This window comes from Schistocerca piceifrons, chromosome 4 (assembly GCF_021461385.2).
Source record: "Schistocerca piceifrons isolate TAMUIC-IGC-003096 chromosome 4, iqSchPice1.1, whole genome shotgun sequence".
NCBI classification, from domain to species: domain Eukaryota; kingdom Metazoa; phylum Arthropoda; class Insecta; order Orthoptera; family Acrididae; genus Schistocerca; species Schistocerca piceifrons.
The window spans coordinates 642,300,409-642,322,310 of record NC_060141.1 but is presented as its reverse complement, the minus strand read 5'-3'; the positions used below and the strand labels follow the sequence as shown (position 1 = coordinate 642,322,310).

Here is a 21,902-nt window from a genome sequence, read left to right as displayed (position 1 = left end):
TCGATTCCATAAGCAGACGCATCTGCAGAAGCAGATTTATGACTAGCATTTAGAATTCTCAGCCGTTGGTTGCATATGCAATGGCAAGAACAGTGGTCGGCCAAGCTTGTCAGATGAAAATGTGGAGCATACCCGAGATGCGTTCACACGGAGGCCCTCGGACGCCCCCGACAGGCAGGCCGGGAACTTCAGTTTCTCCAAACAAAAGTGTGGCCTCCATACAACGCCTTGCAAGATGCAGTTACGGCGACTATAGCAGAAAGTACAAATTTTGCATTTCAGTTCTCCAGGATATGGCAGAGGACACTTTTATCCGAACGATTCATCCTATCGGACGAATCGACGTTTCATCTACTGGGTAAAGCAAACCTCCATAATGTAAGAATTTGGGGACCACAGAATCTTGATGTCATCGTCGAACATGAAATGGACTACCGTTTCGATGCTTCTCGAGCAGTGCTTGGAGCTCACTTTCAATGTACGGTATAACATCTTTGCCAACATAAAACATTGAACCTTCCCCTGCCCGGTGACATACGCTATGTGTTTCGATTTTCCATAGTTTGTGTGTAACAGATAACTGAAACCTGTTCTTTCTTTTTGAATCGCCCTTTATATGAAACAGTAGTGGTCCTAGCATTGATCCTTGAGGGACACTCCGTTCATATACTTGTTTGTATCATGTCTTAGACTACATGAAAACACTTAGATGGATGGTTCATTTACACAGTCATTGTGAACTTCCTACGTAGTCACTGTTAGTACTGTCGTTTCCCAACTGTGGTTTGCGCTGCGCGTCGCTCCACTCATCCACTCATTCCTCCAGCGAGCCTACTGTGCCGCCACTGTGTAGAAAGGACGCGGCTGTGGATCGTCAACGGTCTCCACCGCCTGGTCGTATGCTCGCACCAGCCGTCAGTCGTGGTGAGCCGTTAATCCCACGGCGCTCGACGCTAAAAGCCCTCACCCGTATTCGGACGGCGACTCTCGCAATGCCTTCTGCTCCGGCTAAACTTCAACTGCAAGGAGACCGAAATCTGCTGATTAAGCCCTGACTTGTAGTTGCAACTGCACCTTCTTGATGTTCCAGTTGCTGTCCGCTAGTGGTGAGACCTCAAAGAGCATAAATTGCTGATACTTAATAGCAAGAGTTTCATCTTTGCTATTAAACGAAAGGCTGTCTGTCTAATTGAGAGTTGGGTTTTGCTTCTTTTATTTTCCAAGCGGCAACTTCGTGTGAGCCTTTCCACGTATGTGCCGCCGTGATGGAACAGCATTTATTTGGGCTGTGAAGTGCAGGATGTCTTTCTCCTTCGCGTTTGCGTTTACATGATAAGGACGCAAAATAACAACTCGATTTCAAATTCTGTAGACTACAGGCTATAGATACTCAGACTTAATACACGTTAAAAATGATATAAATATGAGGTCATCCTGGACTGTATAATGCAACCAAACAGTTTCTACACGGCACGTTTGTGGAATGTTCTCCGTGAAATCGCCACTGACGATGCTTCGAAAATGTATTAAGCAATATGTGTCTGAGAGCCAAACAAGCAAATTTTCATTGAGTCGTAGAGACAGAATTTATATCCTATGAAGATACCATTGTCCTATTCCGAAACTAAAAGACAGAGGTTGAGCACAAAGTATCGCGTCGAAAAAACTGTGAAACCAAACCACGCCACAAAGTAAGAATACATACGTTTTACATATTTCTTAAGAATCTAAAATTCTGGACATTTCCAGTAAATGTCGTGACTAGGGCCTCTCGTCGGGTAGACCGTTCGCCTGGTGCAAGTCATTCGAATTGGCGCCACTTCGGTGACTTGCGCGTCGATGGGGATGAAATGATGATGATAAGGACAACACAACAACCAGTCCCTGAGCGGAGAAAATCTCCGACCAAGCCTGGAATCGAGCCCGGGCCCTTAGGATTGACATACTGTCGCGCTGATTAATCAGCTACCGGAGGCGGACGACAGTTCCAGTGACCTCACCACAACACGAAAGCATTTCTTTAAAGCTTTCCACCCAATAACGTTTGTAGGGTGCTCGGTGTTTCATACTTTAGTACTGCGTTGAAGAATTCAGGGTAAAATTTATTACTGGTCAAATTGCATTCACATCCTTAGATAAATGTAGTTATTGTTTCTTTCCCCTTCGTTATCCATCTAAAATAATTCTGCATCTATAATGAAATTTTAGTGTTAGGTTTTCAGTCCTTCCATTCGTGATCTGCTTACCGCTATGACACCAAAGCGCCGGCTGTTAAAACTGATTCGTAAAAGAGAGGAAAAAGTCTTAGCATTACGTTACAACTGAAGGTGGTGCATTTGTTAAAGCAGTGGAAATACTTTCATCGGTTTCACAAAACCAGTTGACGAAAGTATTACAATGATCTGCTTCATAATAACACACAGGATTTCTTGTCCCATTTTAATCGAATCCAAACTTGTGAGCCTCCTTTAACGTTGATGGTATGGACTGATCGTGGAAACCAGCTCATTCTATCAACACAGTACAGAGACGAAAGACAAAAAGTAAAAGGAACACACTATACAACAAACGTCACAAATTCCTTCTGAAGAAAATAGTAGAAACCTAGCTCAAGAGTACCAATAATCCCGTGTTCCGCATCTGAGTGGCTGATTTTTTCATCCTTTGCGAGGAAAGGTAAAATGTATTCAAGATCTACTGCATACTTCATTAACTATGTTACTGGTTTTACGTAACGACTGCCTTAATGTCTCAGTTGACATAATCATAGTCTCGTTAAATGCTAGGCTATGTTATGGTCCATTTGATTTGAGATGTTCAAATAATTCCAAAAATATGTCTCATGTCATGTATAAGTGATGTTATCAAATGGAGATGCAAAACGGCACCATCAGTTTTCTCATAGCTGACACCATTATCCATGAAAACAACATTACATTTTCGTTTACCGACATATTTTATTGCAGTAGGGATGACACTCTGCGTATGCCAATTCCATGAGAACACGTTTTTCGATTCGCGATGGATGACGCTGTAATCGTATATTAAGTAAACTTTGCCTTTCACGGGTAAGTATTCTGTCGACTGAGCTACCCGAGAACGAATCACTACCTGCTCTCATAGCTTCACAACCGCCAGTCCCTCGTCTCCTATCTTCCAAACTTCACAGAAGTTCAGCTACACACCTTGTAGGACTAGCACACCTGGAAGAAATTATGTTGCGAGCATGTGCCTCAGCTAATGGCAACGACGGTGTTTCGAGAGTGAAATTTCACTATGGAGCGGAGTGTGCGCTGATTTGAAACTTCGTGGCAGATTGAATCCGTGTGTCAGACCGGGACACGAACAGAGGATCTTTGCCTTTCAAGGGAAACTTATAGCTCTGCAATATCCTGTCTTCCTGGAGTGCTAATTCCGCAAAATATGCAGGAGAACTTCCGTGAAGTTTCGAAGGTAGGACGTGACGTACTGGCGGAAGTAAAGCTTTGAAGGCGAGTCGTGAGTCGTTTTGGGGATCGCTCAAGTCGGTAGAGCACTTGTTCGCGAAAAGCAAGAGTCCCAGTTTCGAGCCACGGTCCGGCGAGCAATTTTAATGCACCAGAGTTTTCAAAAGTCAAGGGGTACATAGTTCATACTTTCAGGAAGGATGAACGACAGACATATGATATACTGCGAACTATGGACGAAGAGCAACAGGCAGCTTCCATGTTTCTATATTTCCGGAAAGCATTTGACCCGGTGCCCCATTGCAGGCTCTTAACGAAGGTACGAAAATACGGAATAAGTTCGTAGATATGTCATTGGCTCGAAGACTTCTTTAGTGATAGAACCCATTATGTTGTCCTCGACGGTGAGTGTTCATCAGAGACACAGGCATCGTAAAGAGTGCCCCAGGGAAGTGTGAGAGGACTGCTGTTGTTCTCTAGATACATAAATGATTCTGTGGACAGTGTGGGCAGCAATCTGCGATTGTTTGTTGATGATGCCGTGGTGTACAGTAAGATGTCGAAGTTGAGTGACTTTAGGAAGATGCAAGACAATTTAGACGAAATTGCTAGTTGGAGTGATGAACGGCAGTTAGTTTTAAATATGGAAAAATGTAAGTTTATGCGGATTAGTAGGAAACACAAACCTGTAATTTTCTGATACAATATTACTGGTGTTCTGCTTGACGCAGTCAAGTCGTTTAAATGTCCGAGAGTAACGTTGCAAGGCGATATGAAACGGATATGAGAACTGTGGTAGGGAAGGTGAATGGTGAAACTCGATTTATTGGGAGAATTTTACAAAAGTGTGGTTCATCAGTAAAGGAGACCGCGTACAGGACACAGGTGCGATCTGTTCTTGAGTACTGCTCGCGTGTTTAGGCTCCGTACCAGGTCGGACTGAAGGAAAACATCGGAGCTGGAAGATTTGTTACAAGTAAGTTTGAACAAGTGTTGCCGGGAACTCAAATCGGAAAAGCCAGGAGGGAAGGCACGTTCTTTTCGAGAGACACTATTGGAAAAATTTAGAGAACCGGAATTTGAAGCTGATTGCCTAGCGCTTCTACTGCCGCCAACATACATTGCGCGTAAGGGTTGGGTTGGGTAGGGTTGTTTGAAGGAAGAGACCAAACAGCGAGGTCATCGGTCTCATGGGATTACGGAAGGACAGGGAAGGAAGTCGGCCGTGCCCTTTCGATGGAACCATCCTGGTATTCGCCTGGAGCGATTAAGAGAAATCACGGGAAACCTAAATCAGGATGGCCGGATGCGGGATTGAACCGTCATCCTCCCGAATGCGAGTCCAGTGTGCTAACCACTGCGCCACCTCGCTCGGTGCGCGTAAGGCCTATGAAGATAAGATACGAGAAATTTGGGCTCATACTTAGGCATATAGACTGTCGTTTTCCCCTCGCTCTATTTGCGAGTGAAGCAGGAAAGGAAATGACTAATAGTGGTAAAGGGTACGCTCCGTCCTTGTGAAATATCTGTGTAGATGTCGATGTAGAGTAGTTCTCTGTTCGTTCGGGCATTTGTTTTCACTAAAATCTCTATAACTGAAGTAAACAAGTTATAAAGGGCAGTCAAATGAAAACAAGATACTTTGAAAAAAGGGAACAAACGTTTGTTATTTCAGATGTATTATTTTAGAAGTGACTTGCTAGCCAGTTAGTGTGTGATAATCGAAGCAGTAGGTCGAGAGTGGATGATGCGTTTTACCAATGCAGAGAAAGCGGCCGTGGCGTAGGGAGAGTGTAGGAAGTATGTAGTCTTGAACAAAATGTCACAAAAGCCCGAACATCAGGAGACTGACTTACTGCGACGTGCACTGAAATAGAGCATTGATAATGTCTGGGCAGTAGCGTAAATCTAGATTTGCTTAATAAAACCCGAAAGGAAAGGACGACTGAGTGCTGTGATCCTTATTTTGAAACTCATGTCACAGTCGTTGAGGGTATCAACATTCCTAATGGAAGGTAACTTGATGGCAATATAGTTTGTTCTTGAATAGTGTACGTATCACGATATCCGAATAGACGTCAACCACTTCGGCAGTTATTCATCAACCTCTTCAAATGTGGTAGTGTAACACCTAGACAACGAAACAGAAGAAAACAGGTGACGTGTTCTTGCTGCTGTTGCAATTGATCCACACGTTACCTCCCGCCCAATCGCACGAGGAAGTGTCACGAGTCAGGCAAGTGTCCTATGCAATCTCCATCGACATAGGTTCTATCCCTATAACATGTCTCTCCAACAAGAAATGCATGTGAACGATAATGAGATTCATGTTAACGTCGGTACATAAGCATATCTTGTAAACGAGGCGCACTAGAATCCTGTAATAAACACCACAGTCATTCTAATCTACCCTACTTCAAGCTTGGCAGTGTCATCAGGCATTGTGACAGGCAAGTGTATGTTTGCACAAAAAATACAAACTCTAAGCATTATTACAATCTATTGATTGACTAACAGTGCAAGCCCCTGACTACCAATCCTTCCTGCGGAAACTGCGCATCAGGAGCACTTTCCTTGTGTAGAATATCTGTGGTGCAAGTTTTAGGTGATTCACTCTGTATGTCTTTACTGTTAGCAATAAAGGGCGCATTATTATTTGTAGGTTTACTCATGCAACTATACTTAAATTTTTTAACTAATTACCATTTTTTATGGAGAAATTCGCCAGTAGAATACAAGGAGTTGTCCAGGAGAATTGCTTTTAAATTAGATTTATAGCTTGCTTCCCTACCTGTTAGAAACTTTATGTTATAGGGAAAATGATCAAAATTTTTTATTGTTCTGTATTGAACTCCTTTCTGAGCCACTGACAGCTTTAAGGTCATTTTTACCTCTGGTGTTCTGTATGGACATCACTGTTCTTCTCAAATTGTGATGGTTTATTTATAACTAATTTCGTTAGCAAACGTACGTATTGTGACGGCACAGTCGAAATGCCCAGCTCCTTGAAGAGGTACCTACAAGACGTCCGTGGGTAAAAAACACATAATATCGTCCCGCTCGCTTTTGTGCAATCAATACTTTTTTTCTAAGTGACAAATTACCACAGAAATGATTCCGTAAAATATTACAGTCTGGAAATATTTCAAGACGTTGATAGGTTTGTTTCCAAAATCAGCAATTAAGCAAAGAGCAAAAGTAGCTGAATTTAACTGTCTGAGAAGCTCAGTTATATGCTTCTTCCATTTCAAATTCCATCCGTGTGTACAACCAAAAATTTGTAGCATTCTAGACTAGGTAGTGACTCCTGCTCATGTGCTACATCCGTTTTTGGTATGACTCTGTTCGTCGTATAGAAATGAATATAGTGTGTTTTCTTCCAAATTTAGCGAGAGTCCATTTTCAGAGGATCACTTAATAATTCTTTGGAAGTATCATATGCCAACTCTTCTACTGCTTTCTCTCTAACACTAGCATCGTCTGCAAAAAATACCAATTTTGCTTGTTGAATATTAAATGGAAAGTCAGTTACGCATATAAAAAAATAACAGTGGGCCTAATATTGAACCCTGTGGGACTCTCTTTATGATACAATTTTTTTTCCGTCAGTCACCAAAATTTTCTGCCTTTCCGACACTGTCTCCATCTTCTGGAAGAGCAGGCGCCGTTGTGTTCCTGTTAATGCTTGTGTTCATGTTGATTCCGAATATTTGTGAACTGTCGAAACATCTGTGACTCGGAAATGAGATAGAGCCAGACCTGGCTATTCAGCTCTGTAAACACGAGGCCCTGCCTTACAGTAAGCAAAGTAATGCGATTTGAGTCTCAACAGGCATCAGAGTGTCAGCGCAGTAAACACAACACGGTCTCAGAAATCCAGGCCGCTCTGCTGTAAGCCTCCGAGTGTGGCGTGGGAAGTAATCCGTGACGGCATCTGTTTGTGGCCAGTGGCACCGGACGCGGCGACCTGCTGGACGCGCGCTCCGTGGGCGGCTTTGCAGCGCGGCGACGGCGTTGTTTGGACGGAGGGAAGCGAATGAGCCGTCGGCAGCCGGCGACGTCTGACGGATTAAGGACGCGCGCGGCCGGGGTGGGCTGGCATTTACATGACAATGGCCGCGACACGCCGGGCGCGACACGCCGCTATTTACGGGGACGCGGCTCCGGCCAGGTGAGGTGACGTCTGCCCTGTAAGCTCTGTTTGGGGGGGCCTCCCAGCTCTCTCCTGCACACTGCCATCTCTCACGTCGCCTGACGACATCGGCGCTAGCAACGGCCGGAACGTGTGCGGCTGAACCAGGCTCGCTGGTATCACGCAGCGGCGAGCGTCGCGTGTACACTGAGAAAGAATCCGACGTTTCCAGGTCACACGTTACTTGTGGTGCCTCTTGCATTTGGCGTCGCTACTCTATTCTGTGCAAGCCTCACTTACTGTAAACCTCCCCCCTCCCCCTCCCTCCCCCCCCCCCCACACACACACTCACACACACCCGCCTCTAATAATCCATGATTCCTTGGTGTATCAGAATGTATCCTGTCAACTAAACCCTTCTTTCAGCCAATGTATGCATCAATTCCTCCCGAATTGTGTTCAGCACCTCATTAGTTAGAAGATATACCTATCCAGTCTTTAGCGTTGTTCCAGACTACCACATTCTATTCTCCTCCTATCTGAACTGTTCATCGTCCACGTTTTGAAACTTCTTTATTTAAATGTATGTGTCTTTACTTAAATTGCTGAATGACTGAGAAGATGAAACTTCTACGTTATTTGAGTCTGAAATAGCTGAGCAAAAGTGAACGTACTGAGCCTATTTTCTCTTTACTTTTTCTTATCATATCAACACTGACCCACAATATTTTAGCGCAACGCAATCTGACTGCTCAAAAATTTTACACCCTGACTTCAAATAATTAATTCAAAAGACTGGCCCTGATTAAAAAGAAATCTTAACAATAATCTATACATTTCATTAAGCACTTACCTCACAAAAATCTTCATTACGCGAATTACTGCAATACAGCGAGCGTCAATACTGCCAGCTAAATGATTCTAACTACTAAAGCCACTAACTACTAATATGCATGTGGTTAGCAAAGGAAAGATTTTGTTGCAAACCAAATAATGTATTTTTTACCTTAATTACGTGACATCCAGTTCAAAGACGAATATAAATCGTCATTGACATCCAGTACAAAGATATATAATAATGAATAATTTTCAATATAAAATCATGAATAATTTTCAATATCCAAGTCGGATACTTCCAGATCGTTAGCCTTCGCTAACACTTCAGATCTCTAATCTCCATCAATGCTAACTTCTCACATCTAACATCCAACACTGCTGACTGTTCATTTCCAACTGCCAATCTGTACTTCCATCACTGCTGGCGACTAACTTCCAACTCCCCAACACAACTGACGATTAACCTCCAACAACGAGTCCAACCAGCCACAGAGTCTCTTACAAAGAAAGCGCAGTCAGAGATCCAATGAAAAGGGCTACCCAGCGCTGCCAACATAGAAGCAGTCCACTTACAGTTTAACTTCCGTACAAGACTACACTCCAGACAAATGTTTTCAGAAGAGCCTTCTCAGCACTTAAATTTATATGAAGTTAACTACTTACGCATCTTCACAAACGCTTTTCTTGGAGTTGCCGTTCTACATTTTAAATCTTCTCTACTTCGGCCATCATAAATTGTTTTACAACCCAAATAACAAAACTCATTTGCTGCTTCTAATGTCTCATTCCTTAATCTAACTACTTCAGCGCCGCCTGGTTTGATTCGACTGCGTTCCGTTATCCTTGCTTTGCTTTTTTTAATTTTCGTTTTATACGCTCGCTGCGTTCAACTTCACTTTCAGCTCCTTTGCTGTCTTTGACAGAATTACAATGTCATCTGCAAACCGCAAACTTTTTAGTTTTCTCCCTGAACTTTAATTCTCTATTCAAATTGCTCGATTTTTGTAGAGTCCTTGAGATACTACCAGATAACTTCTACACAAAAAATTAACGTCGTACTTTATTTGTCCCCATTGGCGTTCAGGTGATGTACGTATCCTTGTCTAGAGAAATCCGTGAAGAAGGAAAAATCTTGTAGCGTGCTTCTTTCCGGTCACATGTTTGAATGCAGCGAAAACAAAACTCCCTGGAAATTAGACAACGGATTTTTCTCCGAATTTTCGTAGCCAAAAGAAGAGTAGGATGTAGACAAATAGGGTATAAAATTCACCAGCGTAAGGTCTAGATTTGCAAAATAAAAAGTGTAACAGCTTGATAATAATCAAGATAATTAAGACAAATTTAAAGATGAGCAAAAATAGAAATATACCACAAACAGTTGTTTCTAGCTATATAAATGAAGTGCGAAAAACAAATTCCATATCTTGCTTTCTGATCAAAATTGAGTAAGTTTTGCAAAAAACGGTGAAATATCCTGTGGGCTGATTTGTCTAAAGGTGAGAAATAGGATAGATTAGAGAAACGTTTGACGCACCTTAACAAATTCTCTGGTTATGGCCATCAGATGCTCTCTTACGTCGGAACAGGGTTTCACATATACAGTACCTCTCTAATGTCGTAGTTATCTAAGAAATAACAATTTTAATATGACAAATACGAGTAGTATTAAAATGATTTGAGTGTTATAGTAACAATGAGGGTAAATAATACCGAATATGAACTAATAAAGTTAATACTGGCAGTACCTATAAAATTGCCACTACTACCACTAATAAATAACAGTAAGAAAAATAACAATGATAATAGCAAATAGAAAAAGAATTTATAGGTGTACAATAATAATAGGAATAATAATAGCAAAATATCGATTGATACCTATACATATTCCATATCTTGCTTTCTGATCAAAATTGAGTAAGTTTTGCAAAAAACGGTGAAATATCCTGTGGGCTGATTTGTCTAAAGGTGAGAAATAGGATAGATTAGAGAAACGTTTGACGCACCTTTGAATGATGCTCGAATTCATGTGCAGCAACTGAGGAGCCAATTGAGAATTTGGAGTTCCGTGTTTAAATCTGAATTTTAAAGAGTACTAGAACGTAGTCGTCTGGTGGAATTTCACTCAGTGATCTCCTTACGCCAACATTGCATGGGGATTTCTAGCATCATTCAATGACACGTCAAATATATCTCTAATCTACTTTTTTGCTTTCTTTCAGACAAATCATTTCACAAACCATTTGGTCGTCCAGTTTCTTCAATTTTTTTCCTTAGTCAGTGTGTATTTGTATTAGTTTGTTGTTGTCCATTTCGTCCTGTTTATCTCTGTTCTCCTTCTTCCTGATATGGCACACTCTTTAATCTTACTTACCCTAACCTTCATACATCGATATGGAATCTCTCTAAAAGTTGCAATCCATTGTAGCTCATTCTTGGCTGCAACAGATAAATTAAAGCTTCTAGGTAGGGGCACTGAGTCTTTACCGTTTACTTAAACTAATTATTGTTTCTTATTGTTTCAGGTAAGGCATCAAGGATGACCATCGTGTCGAACTGCAAAGTCCGGGGATAACTCAGCATCACCGATTGCACCTTGTTCAGTAAGTCGTCAGGCGACACAAGAATGAATCATAGTGAAATTTTGTATTAGCTCCAGAAGTTTCGGCGTTGAGATTGCAGCATCGTGTCACATTTAGGTTGGCAGTCAACTTCCGCAACTGATGAAAACTCTTCAGCCATGCGAAATGGAAAATGAAACCGATGCATTTTGAACGAATCAGATAAAAGAATAATCTTATTCGCTGGCGTTCATGGCTCTTGGCAAAGAATATGATGCAAAATTTATACCATGTCCCTACAAGTATGTCTGAGAGCAAATAGCAACTAACTGGAACAGAAGCGTTCAAAGAATCCGCAAATTGTCAACCTGAGCCTCTGCTAGTGTACAGGATGTTAAAATACAGCTGGGTATGGTCCTCGCCAACATTTCGAAAGACGAATTCCTCGACAAACACCTATGTTTCCACCCCGCCGTAAAGTGATGTTGACGAGTCAAAATATCGGCGGTTGTTCGAGAAAGTTACCAAGCTGCGTTCTTGTAGGTTATTTGATTATCAGTAAATTGCCAGGGCTATACCAAAAATTTATGGCTACATGCTTTGAGCTCACAGGAAGGAGATTTTCAGTCACTATATCGAGTATGGTACGGGCATTAAAAAAGAAGTAATTATTTAAATAAAAATAATTTTTTGGATAACTTGTATTTATACCGGACTAAAAAGTATAAAGCACTTTCCCCTAGTCCCGCACAGATTCGTAACCCCATACATATAGTTCTGAAAATTTCTGATCGTGAATTTTTAATAGCTACAAAATATATTCGTAAGATATACAACGAAAAACGTGGAGCGCGTGAAATATGTAATTGAGCACCAACATTTCACCTACTAACTATTATATACTACACACACCCACGCATTTCATTGTAATTCTTACAAAATATTTCCATAGGTATTGTAAATTCACAACCACAAATTTGCAGAATTATCCGTATGGCATTAGGAGTCTGTATGGGGCTGGCAGAAATTGCTTTATACTTTTTAATTTAATATAAAAATTTGTTGCCCTAAAAATTTATTTTTATTTGTATGTTTATTCTCTGCTTTCAAACATCTTGATGACATTATAAGAAAGACAGTTGGAAAATTTCAGGTTTATTTCAATTTCTCTTCATCTGAGGCACCAAATATATTGCTTTCTCATACGTATCTCTCGCGAAAAGACCATGTAGATGAATGAGAAATTCGAGCTCACAAGGAGGCATCTCAGCAATCGTTATTCGAGCGAACCAGACAAAAAAGCTAAGTAATATTGTATTATCATCTAGTTCTGAGGTATGTTAAGAGTTTCAGGTATCTAGCTCATCGGGTAGTTAGTTCGAAATCAGCTGCAAAATTGGTACCGAATAGACAAACGGACAAACAAGAGAGCGAGTCAATAAAACGTAATCAAACGAGTTATATGTATGCCGTGTTTGGTTGAAATTGCTCCAGACGTCCCTAACGTATGCTTCTGTATCACCACTTTTCACATCAACCCTCAACCGCGGAGGTTGTAGTGGGTTGGAGGGCCTTAGCGTCACAGTAATTTTATCCAGATTGCCCAGTTTGGTAGAAATTGCTTCAGGTGTTAGAGAGGTGGTCCTATAAATCGAATGACTTGTCTTGGACTCTTTCTACAGCACCATTACGCCGGTAGGGGCTATGATGCAATCTGCTAAACACAGCCACCATGCAGAAACTCCAATTGAACAGGCCATGCTCCGCATTATGCTTATTTCTCAACCCCCCCCCCCCCTACCCCGTTTCTGTAACGTTCTCTCCCCTATTTGAGGTTCGTGGTTCTTACTATCGCGGAATCGCTTTGTCATTCCGTTCTGAACTATGTTTAAAATTTCAGGTCTGGAGCTCATCGGAAGGTTAGTTTAACGTCGACTGCAAAATTTGTACCAAACAGACAGACAGAGAAGAAAGCGACCTGACAAAACTGTGTTAAAGTACTCTTTGTCGTCTCAACATAGACCTCCACAAGACTGATCGTCTTCAGCAGTGCGGCCTCTTTCCCCACAGATTTTTTTTTTTTTTTTTTGCTTTCTTTTTATTCTGGGCGATCATGGGTTTGCCTGACACTGCACTCGCATTTGGAAGGATCGTACATCTAAATTGCGACTAGAATATTGTAGTCCTCTTTTCAATGATTTCTCTAAAACGATGAAGGTGAAATACAGGAGGGTTCCTTTCGGAAGGTCACGGCAGGTATTAATCTGTAGTCCTCCCCAATTACTGCTTGTGCTACGTATCTAGCGGACTCGTAGTCGATGGGGCATTAAACCCTACCGTTCATTTCCTTTAGCAATACAACTGAACTTCCATCTTCACGTGAAGCAATTCTTAGGTGACAATACGGTCGAAGTAAGGAGGGTGAATTTTGGGAAAGTATAGCTCATCTATAAAGCAGACGGCGTATACGACGCCAGTGCGACCCATTCTTGAACATTGCTCTAGAGTTTGGAATCGCCTCCAGGTCGGACTAAAGAAAGACATCGAAGAAGTTCAGATGCGTGCTGCTACATTTGTTACCTGTAGGCTCGAACAACTCGGAGTATTACGGAGATTCTTCGTGAACTCAAATGGGAATTTCTGGAGGGAAGACGAGGCTCTTTTCGCGAGGCACTATTGCGGAAATTTAGAGAACCGGCGTTTGAGGCCGTCTGCAGATAGATTCCTCAGCCACCAACGCATATGTCACGTAAGAACCACAAAGATAAAGTAAAACAAATTAAGGATCGTATGGACGATTATATACAGTCGTTTTCCCCTCGATCTTTTTGCCATGGAACAGGAGAGGAAATGACAGATAGTAGTACGTGGTACCCTCCGCCATGCAACTGTATGGTGGCTTGCAGAGTATGCATGTTGATGGACGTGTAGATGTAGATTCAGTCCTCGTTGAAGTCTTTCGTACTTTCAGACAGAAAAGCTATGCTGTCTCACTTTCATTCCTATTTCGTAACTTGTCTCTGAGTGATGCAAGCTGTACAAAAGTAGCGATAAAATTAACTCCCAACTTAAAATGAACCTTTCTTAATCCTCCTACTGAAATTTGTATTCCGTCTCCAGTAGCTTGTAGTCCGTCTCCAGTAGCAAGGTTATCTAGCGTATCGTTGAATGGGCAGAGTTTTCATATTGCTCTTTATAGTCACAGTGACCTTTGACCAAGCAAGCTACGCCACAGTCTGGCAGAAGTTACGAGAAGTCTGTGAAGTCCCACATTTCTATGATGTAGTGGTATTACGCGTCTCAGAAATGGTTTTTATGCGACGAGGAGTGCGAGACCTTGGCTGCCAGCACCCATCTAGGCGACTGTTGGGCTCAGCTCTAACTTCTAACTCTTCTACTACGTCCACAAAAGAAGCCCGCTGTCCTCACCCACTGCTACATTTGAATAGAACTGGAACGTTAGCCTAAAATTTACCTCTTGGGCATCTGATGTTGATGTTTTTAAATTGTCTCGCCAGTGACGTCATTACTCACGTGGTTGTGGTACGTCGTCAACAAAAATGAGCCTAGTGGCACGGAAATACTCTTGAACGGCCACAGGCGGTGAAAGTAGGCTGTCTGAGTAGGAAGAGATTTACTTGATGCGTCGCGTAATACTCCACCGGCAGTGTAGGACGCGCTATCAGCGTTACAAGAGCTAGTGCGCTACGGCTCAGATGCGGCCTCGCTAAGGCTTTGTATGCAGGGAACGCCTACAAAATGCGTGGCACCAGAGGGACAGCTATGAACCAAACTAACTAAACTGGGGATTGGTACTGGGAGTGGGCGGGGGGGGGGGGGGGGGCGCTGGGGCGCTGTACATACGGACGGCCTGGCAAAACATCTCATTCCCACAGAAATTTTCTCAGCGTTATCTGTGACGCTTTGTGATGTTTTTTGCTTGTACCACAAACCATATGACAGTGGGCTCAACCACCTGTAGGTCCACAATCACTGTAGTCCTGAGTTCGTCTTCTGTCATCTCTGGCAGTTGGCAGCAGTTACAATCATTACTAAAATATTTTTATAAAGCGAATCACCCCTTAGTAAAATATAATTCGATTCATGTTAACTGGATCTTCCGTCGGTTCTTGGTAGAACAACATTATAATAAATGAAAAGCGCTAGTGTGCTTTTGTTCTACAGTGCTAACTTATTGTGTTAACCGATTTTCGGCTTGCAAGACCATCATCAGACGTTTACTAACTACTGTCCCCATTGAAGTTATAGTGCTTGTAAACGACATCGCAAAAGAAATTACACATTTAGATTGAAGCACAAACGCTAATTAAATGACATGACATATTTGACAGTATGTTAGTAATGTAATGAAAAAGTAAAAATGTTGAACAATAAACAAATGTAAAGGGATTAAACAGGAAAAACATTAACACAATCTTCAAAAACTGTGCCCATTTAACAGTTTGCATTAAATAAATGAATCAAGTAAAATAAAAACAGTGCTCGACAAGACTTTACATGTTTAATACCGCTTGAACTTGTCTCGTGAATCACTATTTTTATGTTATTTGGTTCAAACCGTCACATAGACGCAGTGTTTGAGTATGGTGTTAACGTTTTTTCCTGTTTGCTTCCTTTATATTTGTGTATTGTCTAGCTTTTTACTTTTTGATGTACAGTACCACCACACTCTCAAAGATGGTATTTACTGTATGTTTCCTCACATTCCTCCATTTGCTGCATATATTCATTTCTGTTGACCTTATTGATATTGTTCAAGTTCTTAAGACATTCTGTAGTTACAATTGACAATTCTTTCTTTTGATTGGTTTATGTACAATTATCCATGTTTTATACCTCTTGAAGTCTCCTTGCCAAGTACTAATCTTTTTTTAATTTTTTTGTTTTGTTTATTAATATAAAATGTTATGTAGGCATGCTTTTCCAGTTTTGTGTTAAGGTTTTCCTGCTTACTCACTTTATTCATCGTTCAGCTTTTTACTTTTTACATTGCATCACCACCACACTGTCAAAAATGTCATTTACTGGGCCTTTGTGCTTCAATCTAGTTGTGTAACTTCTTTCCCAATGTCGTTTACAAGCATTAGAAGCTCTTTGGCGACAGTCGGTAAATGTCTGATGATGGCCTTGTAAGACGAAAACTACTTAACACAACAAATTAATACCGTAGAACAAAAGCAAACTAGTGCTTTTCATTTATTATAATTCGATTTCGTTTCATAAAACCATATTTCGGTACTGCTGTAGCATCTTCAGTACGCCGGCCGCAGTGGCCGAGCGGTTCTAGGCGCTACTGTCTGGAACCGCGCGACCGCTACGGCCGCAGGTTCGAATCCTGCCTCGAGCATGGATGTGTGTGATGTCCTTACGTTAGTTAGGTTTAAGTAGTTCTAAGTTCTAGGGGACTGATAACCTCAGAAGTTAAGTCCCATAGTGCTCAGAGCCAGCCATCTTCAGTACGCACTACTCATTCCATTGTATTATGATATGTTGTGGCAGATACATTAAAGAGTTGTAACGTACAGTGCTTACAGATTTCATACATTGGTTTCCAATGTAATTTCCGAGGGAATGCAAATTACCTTTGAAACGATAATCATGAGGCGTCCCCAGCTGAATGCCATCCTTCCGTCTCGTAAATTATCCGATGTAATTATGGAATAATATTTCAATATATTTATAAAAAGATTCTTATAATGTGGCGGGAACGTGTCGCACTGACTCAGCAGTACAGACTAACGTGAAGATTTGTTGTATTTCCTTAGTGTGAGACCTTGCCCTTCGGCCCTGGCACCCTGCAGTGTGAAAACTAATCTCAGTTCATTACTGTCATTAGTGGCAGGAAGTATACTATTTCTAAGATTCGGACTTTACTTAGGATTTCAAGGACAACATCCGGTGTACCACAGACAGATGTATAGTAGATAGGTCGAAGAATCTGGATTATGCACTGATCAGTCAAAAAATTATGAGCACTCCATACCGCGGCGTTGGGTACCGCCTGGTAGCGTTGCGAGCAAGTGACGCGGTAACAAAAGGAGCAGACACGTATGTAAGCAGTGTAGATACGAACGGGTGATAACTAACGAAGATATGGGTTTTGGATGGGAAAATCCACTGAGATAAGCGACTCTGACAAAGGACAGATTATCATCACTCAGGGCCTGTGAACGATTATCTCCAAACTGCGACGCTTGTCGAATGTTCATGTGCTACTGTCGTGAGCACCCACGGTAAGAGGTAGAAGGACAGTGAAACTACCACTACGCGCAAAATGTTTGGACGTCACTACTCTATTCTGTGCAAGCTTCTCTTACTGTAAACCTCCCCCCTAGCGTCACTCCACAAAACGTGGGATTCAGAGACTTGTCGGCTCTGGAAAGTAGGATAGGTGAAGATCTGTGGCACCTCTGCCGAAAGAGCTCACTGCTGGTGCACACACAAGTGTTCCGGAGTACACCGTACATCGTTGAAATGGAGCTCCGCAGCAGAGTGCCTATACGTGTTCACATGTTGACCCAACGGAATTGCCAATTATGACTGCAGTGCGCACGGAACCATCGGGATTTGACTGCTGATCAATGAAAACGTATCGGCTTTTCGGGTGAATCACATTTTTGCTACAATAGTTCGATAGTCGTCTCCGCCATCGGAGTGAACGGCGGATCAGTAGACATTCTCCTGCGTTTGTATGGGACCTGTGTTAGTAATCGAAGACACGCTGACAGCTGCGAACCACCTGCATCCCTTCATGCCTGATGTCTTCCCCGACGGCGATGTCATCTTTCAGCAGTATAACTGAGCTACAGCGGTTTGAGGAGCGTTATAGTGACCTAAAAATGGTTCAAGTAGCTCTGAGCACTATGAGACTCAACTTCTGAGGTGATCAGTACTCTAGAACTTAGAACTACTTAAACCAAACTAACCTAAGGACATCACATACATCCATGCCCGAGGAAGGATTCGAACCTGCGACCGCTACGGTTCCAGACTGCAGCGTCTAGAACTGCTCGGCCACATCGGCCGGCTTATAGTGACCTCACGTTGATATCTCGGCCACCAAATTCGTCTGATGTAAATTCTATGGAACCTGTCTGGGTCACTATCGGACGCCGTCACCATGCACTCAAATCAGCGGCCCGTTATTTACGCGAATTACACGACCTGCGTATAGACATCTAATGCCACATACCCACACGAACATACCAGCAAACTGTCGGATCCCTGATATGCAGAATCAGTGGTATATTTCGTTCCAAAGACGAACGAAAACACTATTAATCAGGTGGTCGTAATGGTTTGGCTCATCAGTGTAAAGTGAAATACAGTAACAGTGACGTGATGCAGGACAAAGGAACATAGATTAAATATCCAGGCGTACCACTGCAAAGCGATATGAAATGGACGAGCACGTAAGAACGGCATTAGGTAAGACGAATGGTCAACTTCGGCTTATTTGGAGAGCTTTAGGAAAGTGTAGCTCATCTACAAAGGAGACCGCGTATAAAACACTTCTATTGCTTGTGTGTCTGGGACATCCGAAAGGTCTCATGAAAGGAAGACATCGAAACGAATCAAAGGCGTGCTGCTAGATTTGTTACTGGTAGTTTGAATCAACACGATAGTGTTACGGAGATACTTCGTGAAATCAGTGAAGGCAGAACCGCAAGAGAGAATATGACATTCCTCTCGGAAAACACTGTCAAGAATACTTAGAGAATCGGCATCTGCAGCTGAATGCAGAACGATTCTACTGCCGCCAACGTACATTTTGCATAAGGACCGTAAAGACAAGAGAAATCAGGGCAGTCCTTCGTCCTTGGCTACATTTGCGAGTGGAACAGGAAAGGAAATGGCTAATAGTCGTACATTGTACCCTCTGCCATACACCGTACGGTTGCTTGATGTATAGACGCAGATATGCGGTTATAAAACGACTAGACGACGAGCTGATAGTAGTTTGATAAATTGAAAACCTGCAGGGGAAGCGTGAATGCGTACAATTTAAAGACCGTAATGCTTGTAAAGATATTTTATCCGTCCGTGTGTGTGTGAAATACCTAATAATGATGATGCTGATGATGATCACTTAAAAACTAACTTCGTAACTGGGCAGAAAAAATTAAAAAATACGGTTAAGGTCGTTGCCTTTGTTGCGGAAGGACCAGGTTTCGATTCCTGGTAACTCCTCAGACTTTTTCTGAGGATTGGAGGTCTGAGGGTCCATTCAGCTTCATGGAGCCAAACGAGAAGCTGTTTGAATAAACCAGCGGCATTATCATCAGAATTGATCTACTGGTAATAGCGTCTAGAGTTGCTGGGGACATGCTGATCACGCATGTAGCATTCGACCAGTCGGAACAGGAGTAAGGCCTAATCTATGAGCAATGTTTACTTTTCTTTGAGTGCATCATGATTATTAGATCAATAACTTGGTTTCTTTGCTCATTGTACCATAGTATACAATTACTACTTAAAATTGTAGAAACGGATTCCCTGTAAGAATTTAGTTCTTTGTTTATCTGCAGTGACATGGTTTTCAGTCTTCTCCAGGATGTACTTATGTGGACTTCATGTTTGTACCCTCATTTCTCAATGTGCGTAGACCTTCCTTGGTTTATGCACTGCCGCGCGGGATTAGTCGAGCGGTCTAGGCGCTGCAGTCATAGGCTGCTCGGCTGGTCCCGGTGGAGGTTCGAGTCCTCCCTCGGGCATGGATACGTGAGTTTGTCCTTAGGATAATTTAGGTTAAGTAGTGTGTAAGCTTAGGGACTGATGACCTTAGCAGTTAAGTCCCATAAGATTTCACACACACACCATGCCTTATGCACCAATGTATAACATAGCCTGCAAAATGCGTAGGTTGGTCGTGGCAAAATTTCAGAGAGGACATTGCATCACGCCGTTAGAGTACAGTGTCTTTCTTTGAGAGGCGCTAATGAGAATTCATTAAGCAGACTCTTAGCAATTAATTATGTTCACAAGTCGTGTTTCGCTTCATTAAGAACTGTAAGTCGGCTACGCGTTTCTTCCGAGGGCGAACTTCTTGCAGCCAGCAAATAATTTGGCGACCAGCTGCTACATATACCAAAGATCACAAAACAAATATTAACTTCTTGTTCTCGTTATTACACCTAATCGAAAATGCAGCTGATAAAGGGATGATGCTTATTTCTAGGTTCTCTCTCGTTCTTCATTCTTCTTAATTTTCCGTGGAATGAAGTGAGGCGTTTCCGAAGTGATTTTATTACTGAAATTCTTGTCTTTTATTTCTTTCACTATCCGTTGCAATCAATTTTTCCGAAAAAATAATAGAAGAACGCACGCTGCTTGAGCGATTATTCTTATGTCTGCCTTCACCCTCATGTAATTTGTCCCTGTCAGAATCAACAGCACGCTTTGAGAGACTCTCATAATTCCAGCGCTTTCCGTCCACCACGCGTCGCCCTCACAGAGTGTATAATGGAATATCACGCATCACCGCTATACAGTTTGAGCAATCTGTCTTCATTTATTCTGTTGATGTGTCCTTTCCATTTTCTTCTGTAAGCGTTCAGTCTTCACCCAATATTGTCAACATTAAGTTCTGCCCGTGTGTCTTCGTTACGTATTCTGTGTAATCTTGAATAATCTTCAACCTTTCTTAAAAATCTCTACAGCAGCGGCGGCGAAAGGGGGAGGATTCTGATACGGTGAAGTTGACAGAAGATCCCAAGCTACCTACTGTAGGAAGAGATTAAAAATCCAGGATAGATGAGATTCTGGAACTGTGATGAAAGCAGCTCAATTCCATTTCTTGGGTTCCTACCAAAATGGATTGTTATATAGTCACTTATAGAAAATAACATAACATCCATTATAACAGTGGAAAGAATCCTCGAAAAGAAAACGGGCTGTTCATGAGGCCTCGTGGTGGCAGCCCATTCACATCACTTACTTTGCTGAAGGCTGGTAACCGATATAGAGTACATCCACCGTTACTCGTACACTTCACACCGGTAGTATTACTTTGTATTTAATCAGTGAGTGTCGCAGTTTCGGAAAGTGTTTAAAACTGATGTATTCATCAGCGCGCGGAGATCTACGGTAATGTAGAACTGCCAGTGAAAGACTCGTGCATACCAGAGACAACATGATTTCTGTTTTACAGAAATTTAAGCGATTTACAAGTCCGCGCAAGAGCTGCATAACGGGTCAGTGGTAAAAGACAAAGTGTATGGTGGACGCTACTCACACGACCTCACAATCACGCACGATCACGGGCCTACCTCAGATGGAAACCTAGGATATTTTTAATTAGATACCGACACTGGAACGTAGTTGATGTACAAGATGATCCCATTACAGGGGACAAGTCTTAGAATTTTATGTATATAGACTAAGGCGGCGGGGTAAAATCTGTACCAAGGCTGGGAATCGAATCCGGGCCTCCTACTTATTAGGCAGTTGCGCTAGTTGCTAGACTTCAGAAGTTGCTTCTGTTACGAATTATCTTTACGAACTAACGTTTTGGCCACTCTTACAGGTGTCCTCATCAAGTTGCTATTTTTGACACACAAATTCGCTCCAATGAAGCCACTTGCATGGATGACCGTAATGTTGGTGCATAATCTAAAGTGATGCAGTCACTTAGTTCTAAACACAAGGATGTTATTGAAATTGGCAGCGATCGGCAAAGCTACTGCTAGCGCTCGTTTCCCTCTCCACAACCGCAGAACAAAAGCATTCCTCTTAACCAGTGTAAAGGTAGTTGGCAAAACTTTTAGACATGGTCCCCTAGAAAGGTCCTATTAACCGTATTTTCGACAGGAATACAAAGTAACAGCGGATTTACTTTCGTCCGATGGCTTTGATATTCCAGTGGTATTGTTCAGGTGGCCAATTTGCACTGTTTGATAAAAAGAAATT

At 42.1% G+C, this 21,902-nt stretch overlaps 1 protein-coding gene across 3 annotated transcripts in view; it reads left to right on the top strand.

The window, feature by feature from the left end:
• The window catches only part of LOC124794863 (tyrosine-protein kinase transmembrane receptor Ror-like), a 659,017-nt gene that overhangs the window by 230,502 nt on the left and 406,613 nt on the right, over positions 1-21,902 (top strand). Inside the window, exon 1 of one of the 3 annotated variants that reach the window (XM_047258538.1) lies at positions 10,948-11,015. The exons of the other annotated variants lie outside the window; for them this stretch is intronic. The gene's annotated coding sequence lies outside the window, so the exon portion shown is untranslated. Of the gene's footprint in view, positions 1-10,947; positions 11,016-21,902 lie in introns of those variants that run through there. 3 annotated transcript variants of the gene reach the window in all.